The sequence below is a fragment of the Cryptotermes secundus genome, unplaced genomic scaffold (genome assembly GCF_002891405.2).
Source record: "Cryptotermes secundus unplaced genomic scaffold, Csec_1.0 scaffold70, whole genome shotgun sequence".
NCBI lineage: Eukaryota > Metazoa > Arthropoda > Insecta > Blattodea > Kalotermitidae > Cryptotermes > Cryptotermes secundus.
In genome coordinates, this window is record NW_019734964.1 from 1,524,818 (window position 1) to 1,538,978 (window position 14,161).

General features: G+C 43.8%; 1 protein-coding gene across 4 annotated transcripts in view; it reads left to right on the forward strand.

Moving 5' to 3' along the window:
* LOC111868990 (rap1 GTPase-activating protein 1) overlaps window positions 1-14,161 on the forward strand; it is a 639,633-nt gene that overhangs the window by 110,391 nt on the left and 515,081 nt on the right. The window lies entirely within an intron of this gene.

Sequence of the window (14,161 nt, forward strand, 5' to 3'; positions counted from 1 at the left end):
GCTTCTAATTGTTGACAAGTTAAACGACTCTTAGCTTCTCAGTTAAGGCTCTTCTCCGTTTAGTAAGTTGTTATTATATTTTGTGAAATAAGTGGGGGATTCCCTGTCACCCCGAAATGGCGCGTCCGTTGAAGGTGGAGGAAGGAAACAAACTGCAGATGCGGACGAGAAGCGTGAATGTGAAAATCAGTTTTCAGATTCCGTTAAAGAAGGGGAAATTCTCAACAATTCAAGCTACTGGCAGTGATTGAATGCGGACTATACGCCACGGAGTTAGTTATGAAGGCCGTCGACGCCCAGTACCGTTGTGTACCCCGAAAATGATGTGGTGGGGAAACTTTTATTGTTGCACTTCAGTATTTCGTGACTGATATTAACGTTTCCCATTTTCTGTCACCTTGCCACGTAGTTGACGGAAGGTAGCAACTGGAGCTGGTTCTAAAGGTTGTGAAGCTAGCATCTTGCATGCTTGAGGGACTGAAAACGACCGCCCCAAGCTAACCTTCATAATACGATGATGACAGGTACACTTAGGCAAGGTATCAGCAGTTTCTGTTGCATTACCTTTATATTTTAATGTCGAACAACAAACTTCACCACATAATTATAGCGTGAGATTTGAGGTGGGTATCAATAATATGATGTTCTGGGACGTGACGTCATGTAATCTAGTATAGCTTGGAGGAAATTGCTTCCTCTGTCTTCAGTGTAGTGTGCCCTGAAGATGGAGGCAACAAATGCCACCGAAACGTTGGTACATATACCAAACTACACCTTGCCACATTGCTGAAGGCGGTATTTTTTAATTAAATTTTAGTCTGTATAGCTATGAGCTGGATGGCTGGAGTTCGATTCCCGGCAGGGTGAAGATTTTTCTCTTTTCTTTATCCAGGGGTAAAGCGGCAGGGGTATGAAGCTGACCACTCGTCTCCATTTAGTGCCAAGATCAAGAATGGTGGAGCTATACCTTCACTCCTCGATACGTCTTCATGGCGTGGTGCTTAGTTAAAGACAGGGACAACTCTACCTTAAATTATTGTGACACTTTAGCATTTTAATTAGAGTTTTAGTCTGATATAACGACATTCACCAGTCAGATTACGTATTTGTTACTCTTGTTCGAAGAAAGAACGCCATAAGTGTGCTGTCACCACGACCTTCCTATGTCCTAGCCGGCAGCTAGGGTACTTAAACCTGAGCTTCGTTTATGGTAGGATTCTGAAATACATGTGGACAAAAGGATCGATAAGTTGGCAGATGGGTGGTTGGATTGAATGATGGTTAACTGGGTTGGTGCTTTCGTCAATGAAGTGATTGTTGGATGGCTGTGTTGGTTGAGGGATGTATAAGTGGGCAGAAACCCCTCATATGGACTGATATGCGCAGACGGGCTGACCGATATAACAGTTTTAAGGGACAGAAATCAGGATCACTCACGTGGGATTTCGTTCACCTGATATCAAGCAAGATGACTTCCTGATGAGGTTCCGCGAGATCTGTACCGCGCTGATAGCAGCTGATCACGAATTGTGGTAGGTTATGACTACAAGTCATGCTATCGTGACTTGGCTTATGGATCATGTTTGCGGACACATGAAGTGACTGACATTTATATCCCCAGGCTCATGATCTGTCAGCTGTAATGACTGGGCAGTGCCATAGTCTGGCAACGTTCAGAAAGTTGACATTTTGTTTATAAGGTTATATACATTATCTGGAGAATGTGAAATGTTTTAAATATTTGGGTAGCTTGTTAACAGATGATGGAAGGTGTACTTGTGAAATTAAATCCAGGATTGCCATGGCAAAAGCTGCATTTAGCAAGAAGAAGAATCTTTTTACCAGCAAATTGGACTTAAATTTGAGGAAGAAACTAGTGAAATGCTACATTTGGAGCATAGCTCTGTATGGGGCTGAAACATGGACACTTAGGGCAGTAGATCAGAAACATCTGGAAAGTTTCGAAATGTGGTGTTGGAGAAGAATGGAGAAGATCAGTTGGACCGATTATGTGAGAAATGAAGAAGTGTTAATTAGAGTCAGTGAGCAGAGGAATATCCTACACGAAATAAGAAAACGGAAGGCTAATTGGATTGGTCATATCTTACGCGGTAACTGCCTTCTAAAAGAAGCTATTGAAGGAAAGATAGAGGGGCGGATAGAAGTGACCAGAAGACGAGGAAGAAGACGTAAGAAGATGCTGGATGACCTTGGGGACAGAAGAGGATATTCTCATTTGAAGGAGAAAGCTCTAGATCGCATTAAGTGGAGGAATTGTTTTGGAAGAGACTGTGGACCTGTCGTCTTGACAGATTACAGATGAATGAAAGAATACATTATCTCAACTGTAAATGTAACATGGGACATACCATACCCCAGGTTCGACCACAGGTCAGGTCGTGTGGGATTTGTGGTGTACAAACGCACTGGGGCAGGTTTTCTCTGATTACTTCGGTTTCCCCCCCACCCCCAATTTTCATTTCACCAAATTCTCCATATTCATTAGTCGTCTTATCGCCTGTCTATCTGTGGCTTTTGTTGGGCCTTGGCCGCTTTTTCAGTTTCTTGATCTTTCTTACACAGTCGGTAGGTCTCCTTGGATTGGGGATCAGGCCGTCGCAAGGCCTCTCTACCTATACACAGATCAACACAAACAGAATAAACGAACACAGCCATTCTTGCCTCGAATGGGATTTGAACCCACGATCCCAGCTTTTGAGCGGGCGAAGAAGGTTCCTGCGTTACACAGCGCCCCACTGCGATCGGCTTACTATCATCGCATTGTTAAATAATATACAGCAATAAAGGTAATGTCCGCTACATACAGGCTTATTTACGAAACGTCGCTGTGTGTTGAATGTAGTCATAATTAAGTAAAAGTAAAGGTATCCCTCTAACAGGCCGTGGAGACCCATAGGGTTGTGAGATGTTGAGGTTGCCACATTTTCTAGACAGTCGGCCCATAGATGGCGGTAAGGTTGTCAGCCTTACGTGCCGGCCGCCCTTTACCTCCAAAAATATTCCTGGTACTCATTTCTGTTAGAGGCTGAGTCGACCCCAGGGCCGTAGTGCGGCGAGAAGGATCAGGTCAATTGAAAAATATCCAATGACCCCATCGGGAATTGAACCAGCGACCTTCCGGATTGTAGCATAGTGCCTCAACCAACTACGCTACTGCGCGCCCCTAAATAGTGACGTTCTCAAGCAAATATATCTTAATATGAACGCCGAAAACTCAATAACATTGGAATATTTTGACTTGAGAACTAATGCACTGTAGGAATTCCAGTAAATGACCAGTTACCTCAGGATGGCCAAGTATGGCCGAAACATGTAGCAGTTTAATTGTAATTTTAATATTATCTTAAAGTAAGGGGAAATTGTAAAGAAAGTTACATTAAAGACGGAAGCGTGTGTAAAGTGGCACAATTCTTATTATTGAGTAGGGCCTCTTTGTGCTGTTGCCACAGTCCTACACTGGCTTGGGAATGATCCTATTGAAGTCGTGACGCAGTACACTAATACCGAATATTTTCTGTAGCATACGATCTTTTATCGTTGGGCTTATCTTCAAATGTATTGTCCATATTAAAGCGTTATGTATGTAAAACGCCATTTATTAAAGCAAACAGAGATAAGTACAATACCATGTCAATAACACGCAACATCCTCTCGAACCTTCTTCCAACAGATAAGATAATTGGTAACTGGACACAACGTCGTTTCGATAAACCATTTTTGTTTTATCTATACATTTGTGTTTCATTTCTGATTACGTGGCTAATGTAGATATTAAGAAGTACCATGAAATTTCTAAAATGAAGGGGTTGCTGTAACGAATTTGAATGTCAATGGACTTTAGTACTGCTCTGCTGAAGACAGGACTGCCTCTGTGGTCTAGTGGTCAGAGTTGCTGGCTACAGATCCAGAGGTCCCGGATCCAATTCCCGGCGCTACCAGATTTTCTAAGTAGTGGGTCTGGAACGGGGTCCACTCAGCCTCGTGAGGATAATTGAGGAGCGATTTCAAGGAAATAGCAGCTCCGGTCTAGAAAACCGAGATTAACGGCCGTGGGGATTCGTTGCGCTGACCACGTGACACCCTCTATCCGGAAAAGTTAGCACTAACTTCGCTGACAAGCGGCGTTCGCTCGGTCGGTATAGTTCGCTTGCGGACTAAAATCACTGAGTTTTTTTAGTATGTTCGATGCAGCGGTAACGTTTTTACCTAGCATTTGCCTAGCAACGAGAGGTGGATATACATACAGACAGACGGACTGGTGGAAGGGATTTATGAAGTACGCCGTTGGAATGGACGCAAGTTCCGTGATATACATACCAAGTTTCAGAAAGCTTGTTTCAGGCATTCAGTAGTTAATAGGGTGCTGGGTGTTCATAGAGACACAGGAAGCACGGTGATCTTATAAGCTTAATTCTGTTCATTTCACTCACTCATGAAACTGAGATCTCCTGTAGGAGGTGCCAATTCTTCAGCTACTCAAGAACTTCCCAGCATTTTATGGAACCCGAAGTTTCATTACCGTGTTCACAAGAGCCCTCCACCGGTCCCTGTCCTGAGCCAGATCAATTCAATCCATACCATCCCATCCTATTTCTCTAACATCCGTTTTAATATTGTCAATCCACATACGTCTTGGTCTTCCCAGTGGTCTCCTTCCTTCCGCATTTCCTTCCAATATTTTATATGCATTCCTCATCACCCCCATTCTTGCTACACGCCCTGCCCATCTCATCCTCCTTGACTTGATCATTCTAATTATACTTTGGAGAAGCGTACAAGTTATGAAGCTTCTCATTATGCAGTTTTCTCCAAACTTTTTTTATTGATTTCCCAAATAAGGAAACTAGGCTAAAAGGCAAATCGTGCAGACCCTTATATGTGACTGAGTAACGGACAGGAAATTGTACTAGGCTTAAGAATTTTTTTTTGTAAACTTACCTCGTATGTTTGCATACCATTAGTGAAGTACTGCTTCTTTGACAGAGATGACGTTAAACAAATAAATCAGACTTTTTCGTCGATTTGCCTTATTGGTCTGGGCGTTTTGTTATAAGTGGGCCCGCAGATCAAATGACAGGGTCGACTACTTTGAATTTTCTCCCAGACGGTAAGCAGCTGAATTGTGTTCTGCTTTTAAAACCGATGACAGTGACGTCAGTATTTAGCAGCTTTATTGTAAAAAGAGAAGTCGAGGTGACGTTATAATTAATATTCCTGTCTATCCTAGTCCTTCAGAATAAATGTTCTACATATATAATTTTTCAGATGTTTTCGGACACTACAGAAATTTTCCAGCGAACAATTTTTTAAACATTTATATTAGTGTCACTATTATTTGTGTGGTCTAGTAGGTCCAGGTTCGATTCCCGTCGATACCAGATTTTCTGAGAAGTAGTGGGTCTGGAAGTTCGTCAACACAGCCTCGTGAGAATACTTGAGGAGCTACTTGAATGGAGAAATAGCGGCTCAGGTCTAGAAAACCGAAATTAACGCCCATGGGGATTCGTTGCGCTGATCACGCGACACCCCCTATCCGCTAAAGTTGGTACTAACTTCGCCGACAAGCTGCGGTCGCTCGGTCGGTATACTTCGCTTGCGGACTCAAGCCACGGATTTTGTTTATTATTTTGACGTAACCGGTTATTTTGTCGCTTGTGCCACACGTGCACTAAGCTCTAGAATACATACACGGCGTAGCCATGGACGTAACCGCTATTACATGTCATATTCTGTGTGTCTGGTAACGAATCTGAATTTAATGACTTTCAGATGTAGTTAGTTATTGGAGAGGCTGGGTTTCCCAATGCACTTAGACCAGTATTGGTCCATTGTGCTTCCCTCTATGATATTCTACCAGTCTCTATACCCTACCGATATTGGTGCTAACCATCAGCCCGACCGAGCCAGCGAGTTCGACCTCTACTGGCTTAGCGGTATCTATAATGCTTCCCCCATCTATCAGAGGCGTTAGAGACTGCTGTTGGGCGGGAAACGTCCTTGAATTTGGCTCAGTGACCTCCTTAGGAGATATGAGGTTCTTTTACGTGCCGTGAAGGTACGACACCGTACCCACGGCTTAAAGTCCCTCCCGGAGGACTTGTTCCATGAATTTTTCCGCTCTTAAAAATTCCACGACCTCCGCCGGGTTTGAACCCGCGTACCACGAGTCATGAGGTGGGAACGTTACCTCTAGACTACGGAGGCCGCTACTTTCATATGTACATTCAATGTTTCAGTATCAGCAATATGAGTGGGATAGAAATTCAGATGCGATAGTTCTTAAACGCAACCTTTTTGTTTAAAAAAAAAGCTGAATATGGAGAAGTAAGTGTGCTATTGATGTTACATTTATTCAACATAAATGACACCGTTACTCCAGCCTGCTTAATCTTCGACCCTGAAGATGGAGACGATATGTCCGGCCGAATGTCGGGTTGTCACCGAACTGCACGGCGTTACAATCCAATCTAATCACAGCGCAGAGAACCTTAAACCGAAAGTGCTGTGAACTTATCGTATAGTCAGTTCATGTTGGCAGAAAGGGACAGGTTAGCACAGTTTGTTTGATAATTGAATTATCAATGAGGGGGGTTTTATTGCTTTAAACTTTCCCTCTGAAATTTCTTGAACGTCATGAAAGGGTTGTTCTACGCATAATTTAGTTCTAAATGAAATACGTTTTTATAGAGGTAGGAATATTCATGCCAGTAGCGGTTTTTTTTGTGTGAATAATTTACTTAATTTTCTTCACTTCATACATAGACAGTACTCTTTCCCCATACTTTCTTTTTCTATTTTCACTTTGCGTTCAATTTTATTCTTTGAACATCCCAGACAGCTTTTTCTATGGCTATAATTGATGCATTTTTATGTATTTTATAGACGTTCTTTGCCTATATATTTTCACGTATTTAGGGTGTGACTCTAGACGGGGTATGGATTTATTGACCACTTATACACGCCACTCGGAACCACAAGTAATTACAGCGCTGTCGCTAATCTCCACGCTTCACAAATCACCACAACACCCGCAAAGCCTTTTCCAGCCTGCAATGTCTTTAACAGCCGTTACCTAGTAACGGCTAATAACAGTGAAGATTCTTCAGCTTCCTGCGCTCAGATCCTCTTGTCACAGCCGCCCGTGCAGAACTCCACTGGCAATAACCGGGTCCCAGGCTGGCGGCCATTTCACACTAACCTTCTACTCTTCTCTTCACAGGCTGACTTTCAACTGAACTCTCTCACTCGCCAACCAGCTACTTCCCATCACTGCACTCAACTGAACTGTACCGCCAGTTGTCTTCAAGACAACTCCTCGGCACTGACTACGCAGAAAACACAGACCCTATATTGTTGTAGAGGCGTGTTTATCGCACCGTTGCATACCAAAGTTCGCGGCGCGGCCCACATAGTAAACACGGTTCTTCTATTATTGAGTGCATGTTGCGGGCGTTACCTAGCAACGGTCTCTGTTTACAGAGTCATAGTTTGGCAACTGGTATATACATACATTGGTCCTGTTTTTCTTTAAATGTTGGACCTGTTTTTAGTGCATAACATTTAGAGTAAAATCCTATATCAACTACTGCGAAATAGTACTTCGAAGTCAAACTGATCGGAACCACTGACTGCTACAGGCCTGACGTGCGGAATATTAAGCTCGTTGTTGTAATATCTATAACAGGATCGTATATGGCATACATCCAGCAAGGGATTGATGAACTTTCTGAGAGAGCAGCAGTCAATGAATTCATCTTTTTCTATTCACGTCTCATGTTCAAGTTTCCAGTATGAAAAAAAAAAGTTTTTATAGAGCTAATATGATAATTCGTACAAGAATTTGTTACGCCTTTTTGCAACCTTCAGGCATATTACGTATAAAGGCAATATGTCACACAATATCTCTTAACCGTCGGTGGTTTTACAACCGTATGCTTTATTTGTAGATCCTAAGGGTTTTAACGAGCCAGTCACCATAGCCGACCGGTCTAAGGCATGTACTGTCTTCGCTCGCTCGGAAGCCGGGATCGTGGTTTCGAATCCCACTCAGGGCATGGATGTTTGTGTGCGTTTTTCTGTGTTTGTGTACAGGTAGAGGCCTTGCGACGAGCCGATCACCCGCCCAAGGAGTCCTATCGAATGTTTAAGATCTAGTAAACCGAAGTGAAACGGAGAGTTTCATGGAGGTAGGCCTAGGCCCAAATTGGGGCTGTAGCGCCAAAGGGAAAAAATAAAAAAAAAAATCACGTTTTAACGATTGTGTATAACTTATGGGATTACTGGGTTTTTGGACTCTGCCCATCGTCCGATATTCTAAAGAACACGACTTTTCGGAAACTGGGTATGTTTCCTTTATCACTTAAGGGGGGGGGGGCATCTATTCCGTTGGCTCCGGTAGAAAGAGCTAACCCCAAGCCTTTGAACGCTATGTTTAGATAAACGATAAACTCCGCAGCCCCGAGCATGCTGTTTGTTGTGATGCTTTTTCATCTGGTTACAACGAACTGATTTCATGGAGCTGAGCCTCTTGAGAAGCCACCAATTGTGCATGTATGCAAGAACTTCCCAGCGTTTTATGTACCCCGAAGATTCATTACCGTGTTCACAAGAGCCCACCACTGGTCCCTATCCTGAGCCAGATCGATCTATTCCATACCATCTCATCATATCTCTCTTAAGGTCCATCCTAGCGGCCTCCGTAGTCTAGGGGTAACGTTCCCACCTCATGACTCAAGGTACGCGGAGGTCGTGGAATTTTTAAGGGCGGAAAAATTCAGGGAACAAGTCCTCCGGGAGGGACTTTAAGAAGTGGGTCCCGTGTCGTAGATTTACGGCACGTAAAGGATCCTAATGTCTCTAGGAGACCTCTGAGCAAAATTAAGTAAAAAGTTTCCCGCCCAAGTAGTTTCCAATACCTCCGGTAGATGGGGAAGCATCGGGTACCGCAGCCAGCCTCACTGGCTGAACGGGGCTAATAGCAAGCACCAGTACCGGCAGGATATGGAGACTGGTAGAATATCAAAGGGGGACGTACAATAGACTATTAGTCGCGGTGCATGGGGATACCCATCCCCTCAATACTGGATAACTGGAAGATCCATCCTAATACCCCACCCGCCTACGTCTTAGTCTTCCCAGTGGTCTCCTTCCTTCTGGCTTTCCCACCAGTATCCTATATGCATTCCTCTTCTCCCCATTCGTGCTATATGCCATGCCCATCTCCTCCTTGGTCATTCTGATTATACTTGGCTAAGGGTACAGGTTATGAGGCTCCTAATTATCTGAGCATAGTTTTGGCTATTATTTTCTGAGAAATTTAGGTTGTTTTTGACTCTGTGCTAAGTTTACTTTAGCTAAATGTCTTTATTTCGCTTGTATGTACGCGACTACACCGATGGACTATTTAGAGGTGACATGTTAGCATACATGCCTTTAGTTGTCAAAGAGACAGCATTGTCTCCGTTTGCGAGGCAGGTGTGAGGTGTGATGCAGGATAAACATACTCAGGTGACAGGGCACTGTGCTTCAAACCGGGTATGTGTTCCCTTGTGGAGTTATCTATGGAGAAAACTGCCTCCGTAGTCTAGAGGTAACGTTCCCACCTCATGACTCGTAGTACGCGGGTTCAAATACCCGGCGGAGGTCGTCGAATTTTTAAGGGCGGAAAAATTCAGGGAACAAGTCCTCCGGGAGGGACTTAAAGCCGTGGGTCCCGTGTCGTAGCTTTACGGCACGTAAAAGAACCTCATATCTCCTAAGGAGGTCACTGAGCAAAATTCAAGGACATTTCGAGCCCAACAGTAGTCTCTAACGCCTCTGATAGATGGGGGAAGCATTATAGATACCGCTAAGCCAGTAGAGGCCGAACTCGCTGGCTTGGTCGGGACTGATGGTTAGCACCAGTATCGGTAGGGTATAGAGACTGGTAGAATATCATAGAGGGAAGCACAATACTGGTCTAAATGCATGGGGAAACCCACCCTCTCCAATAACTAACTAACTATCTATGGAGAACTGTTAAAGTAGACTGCTCCACACATAGATCACAACCAACCATTTAGTAGCTGTGGCACATACTCAGTAATAGGCCATCTATCTAGACGTGACAGAAATGACTGTTGGACACGTACCTAATTTCATGGCGAACGTAGAGTGCCTTATTACAAAATAAGAGCTGTCACGAAATTGTGTGTGCTTTACGTTTTCACTTTCATAGCATGAGAAGAGTTAAGGGAACAAAACAGACCACACCGATATCGGCAGTAAACTGCGTGATACGTGCCATTTCTCGGTATTCTAACAGATATCGTTTCCAATATAAAGCAGAGATAAACTTGCTGGTAGCCTGGGCTATTTTCGTAACTTCTTGAGGAAACATAAATTCATGAAATATGGAAGATAAACGTTTCTAGATTGACCTCATTCGAATATGCACATTTCGCTAGTAAGAAAGAGAAGACAGATAATTGCATTTTTAAATACCAGGAGTAGAGCTTTGGTGAATTTTAAACGCATTTATTAAAATATACCAGATGCTAAATTATTGTAGCAGAGACCCGTTGCTAGGTAACGACTACGAATCAAACAGCGAAACAATGGTCGATGCTAGGCAACAGATTCTGAATAAGCGACAATTGAACTATAACAGAGGAATGGTGTTTTCTACGTGGTCCGAGCCGGGATGCTATAAGCAGGACAATTGGAGCAATGAGTCATTTGGTGGTACCCCGTGTGGAGGCGTGGTCGAATACCTCCACCGTGACGCTGCGAGTCGTAGGAGGCGACGAAAAAGGAAGTCTCAAATCTGAGACAGTAAAATATGGTCGCAAGTCCCAAGGGACTTCGACCCAAGAAATACTGCACTGACAAGGGCCAGCAGCATATACAAAAGACAGACCCGTCCTCTCATTAGAGAGGGTGTCCCACAGAAGCAAGACCGTAACTGTCAAACGGTAATAATTAATATCTGGTCATGAGCCCCAGATGGGGCTCGAAACCAAGACTCGCTGACTCACTGGCCGTCAGTCGCAATGTAACTTTGACTATGACTTTGATAATGAGTCATTTGTATTAGCCAACGGGCAACGACGTGAGCACAGAAGCTGAAAAATCTACATTGTTACGATCCGTTAGCAGGAAACGACTAGTGAAAGCAGACAGAAAACTTAGCGTGTGCACTAATGATTTGAGAAGTGTGGAGATTAAAGATGGCGCCATAATTACATGTAGTTAGGATCTCTGCGTGGTCAATAAATCGAGCCACCACCCCAAACCCCGCCTATAGTTACTCCCTCACTTGTAAATGTGTAGGGTTATCACATAAGATAAGTCGAGAAAGCTGATAGCTTATATTGCCATAACATAAAATGAAGGACGTTGTGTTTAATTAACAGATGACACATTCATTTCAGGTTTTCTTTCAGTTGTAATAACTCAAAGTTAAATTAACACGTACATTTAATCATACATTAATGTATGTATGTATGTATATGTATGTTTGAGCTGCTATGTCTCAGTTAATATAGGCATTAGGCTGCAGGTTGGATAACCGGGGTTTGATATTCAGCATGGGTAATGAATTTTCTTTCTCCCAACTCTCCCAGTCCAGCTCCCGGAGCCATTCTGCCTCCTATACAATAGGTACCCAGGAGTAAGGCGGCCGGGGCGTGAAGCTGACCACTGATCTTCATCTACTGTTGATGTTCAGAATGCCTGGAGCTATATTTTCACTTCCCCGTATTTCTCCATTGCGTTGTGCTTAATTACGCAAGGGGACAACTTATGTACGTATGTATGTGTATATGTATGGGGGGTACAAGGTAGCGTAGTTGGTTGAGGAACTGTGCTACAAGCCGGAAGTTTTCGGTTCGATTCCCGATGGGGTCACTGGACTTTTTTCAATTTACCCTTCAGCTTCTCTATGGCCCCGAGGTCGACTCAGCCTCTAACAGAAATGAGTACCAGGAATGTTCCTGGGGGTAAAGGGCGGCCGGCGCGTAAGGCTGACAACCTTACCGCCATCTGTGAGCCGATTTTCTAGAAAATGTGGGAGCCTCGACGTCTCACAACCCTATGGGTCTCCACGACCTGTTACAGGGGTAGCTTCTTCTTCTTCTTCTTCTATGGCGCGACAGCCCGACGTCGGGCCTTGGCCTTCCTTATGAAGCCCCTCCATACAGGGATAGCTTAACCTTACCTTACCTGAGACCATGGATGACCTCGAGTGTAGAGGTTAGTAGAGGTCTGAGATTGGGATGCGACCTGACCTACACGTGTTTACTCTGTTTTATTTAGATTTTCATGACGCAGCAGTTTTAAGTAATGAAACGCTTGAATGGATATGATTTAGCATGCAACTGTGGTCTAGTGGTCAGAGTTCCTGGGTACAGTTCCAGAGGTCTGGAACTGTGTCCACTCAGTCTCGTGAGGATAATTGAGGAGCTATTTCAAGGAAATAGCAGCTCCAATATGGAAAACCGAGATTAACGGCTTTGGGGATCCGTTGCCCTGACCACGCCACACCCTCTATCCGCAAAAGTTGGCACTAACTTCGCCGACAAGTGGTATAGCTCGCGTGCTGACTACAGGCCACGGACTTTGTATATCTCCAGAATTTATATACAAATTTGATGTATTCTTAGAATCACTGAAAGAATCAAGATCACTTTTCATCTGGGATGTGATGTGTAGCGTGTAGATAGATAGATAGATAGATAGATAGATAGATAGATAGATAGACAGACAGACAGACAGACAGACAGATAGATAGATAGATAGATAGATAGATAGATAGATAGATAGATAGATAGATAGATAGATAGATAGATAGATAGATAGATATCTTTTGGAGGAACCTGCTTCTTCAATCATACACTACCTGAAGATGGAGATAGCACGTACATCTGAAACAGTGGCACGTATCTACCATACTACATCACATAACATTGCAGAATGTTAGGATCTTAACATTCAGCACCGTGAGAACCTCAGAGTTTGTTGAAATAGGACATAACATGAACGAAAGTTTGGTAGCATTGATCGTATTTCTGTAATGCTTTGAAGAACACAACGCATAAACAATGGTTGCTGTGCTGTAAATATTTGGTAAGGCTGCTCAAAGTGCGGGATGGGGGGTTGTTTACGTTCTAAATGAAAGTGCGTTGATGCCTATGCAAGATGTTGAGTGATATGCCTTCACGGTGTTCTGCCATGACTGCTTGGCCTGCCCCACGTGACCTTAGCTGTCTCGAAAAAGTCAACGTGTTGTTGCTTTGTGACAAAGCTTTTCTCACTCTTCCACCATATGCAGGAGATACCGGGTTCGAAACTGTCTCAAGAATGGACCTTCTTTAATCCTTGAATGGAAGGGATAGGATAGGGCATTGAAGGGGGGGGGGATGCGGTAGCGTAGTTAGTTGAGGGACTATGCTACAAGTCGGAAGGTGGTTCTGTATGGGCGTGAAACTTGGTCTCTGACATTAAGGGAGGAACATAGACTGAGGGTGTTTGAGAACAGGGTGTTGAGGAGAATATTTGGACCGAAGAGAGATGAAGTGACAGGAGGTTGGAGAAAACTGCACAATGAGGAGCTTCATAAATGGTACTATTCTCCAAGTATAATTAGAATGAGCAAGTCAAGGAGGATGAGGTGGGTAGAGCATGTAGTACGAATGGGGGAGTCGAGGAATGCGTATAGGATATTGGCGGGAAAGCCAGAAGGAAGAGACCACTGGGAAGACCAAGGCGTAGATGGGTGGACAATAATAAAATGAATCTTAGATAGGATTGGATGGTATGGATTGGATTGATCTGGCTCAGGATAGGGACCAGTAGAGGGCTCTTGTGAACACGGTAATGGACCTTCTGGTTCCATGAAATGCTGGGAAATTCTTATGTAGCTGCAGAATTGGCGGCTCCTCCAGGAGGGCTCAGCTCCAAGACTAAGGAAGTAAGTAATATTATTTATTTATTTTAAGATGCCTGGTATAGCCCATGTCTATCAAACCAATTTCGAATGGAGAATGAGTCATGGTGGTGGTGGTGGCGGCGGCGGCGGCGGCGGTGGTGGTAGGACTAATATAACGCCAATGAACATCGGGAATTGTATTTATGAAAATCAGAATATTTGTTTTAATGTTCG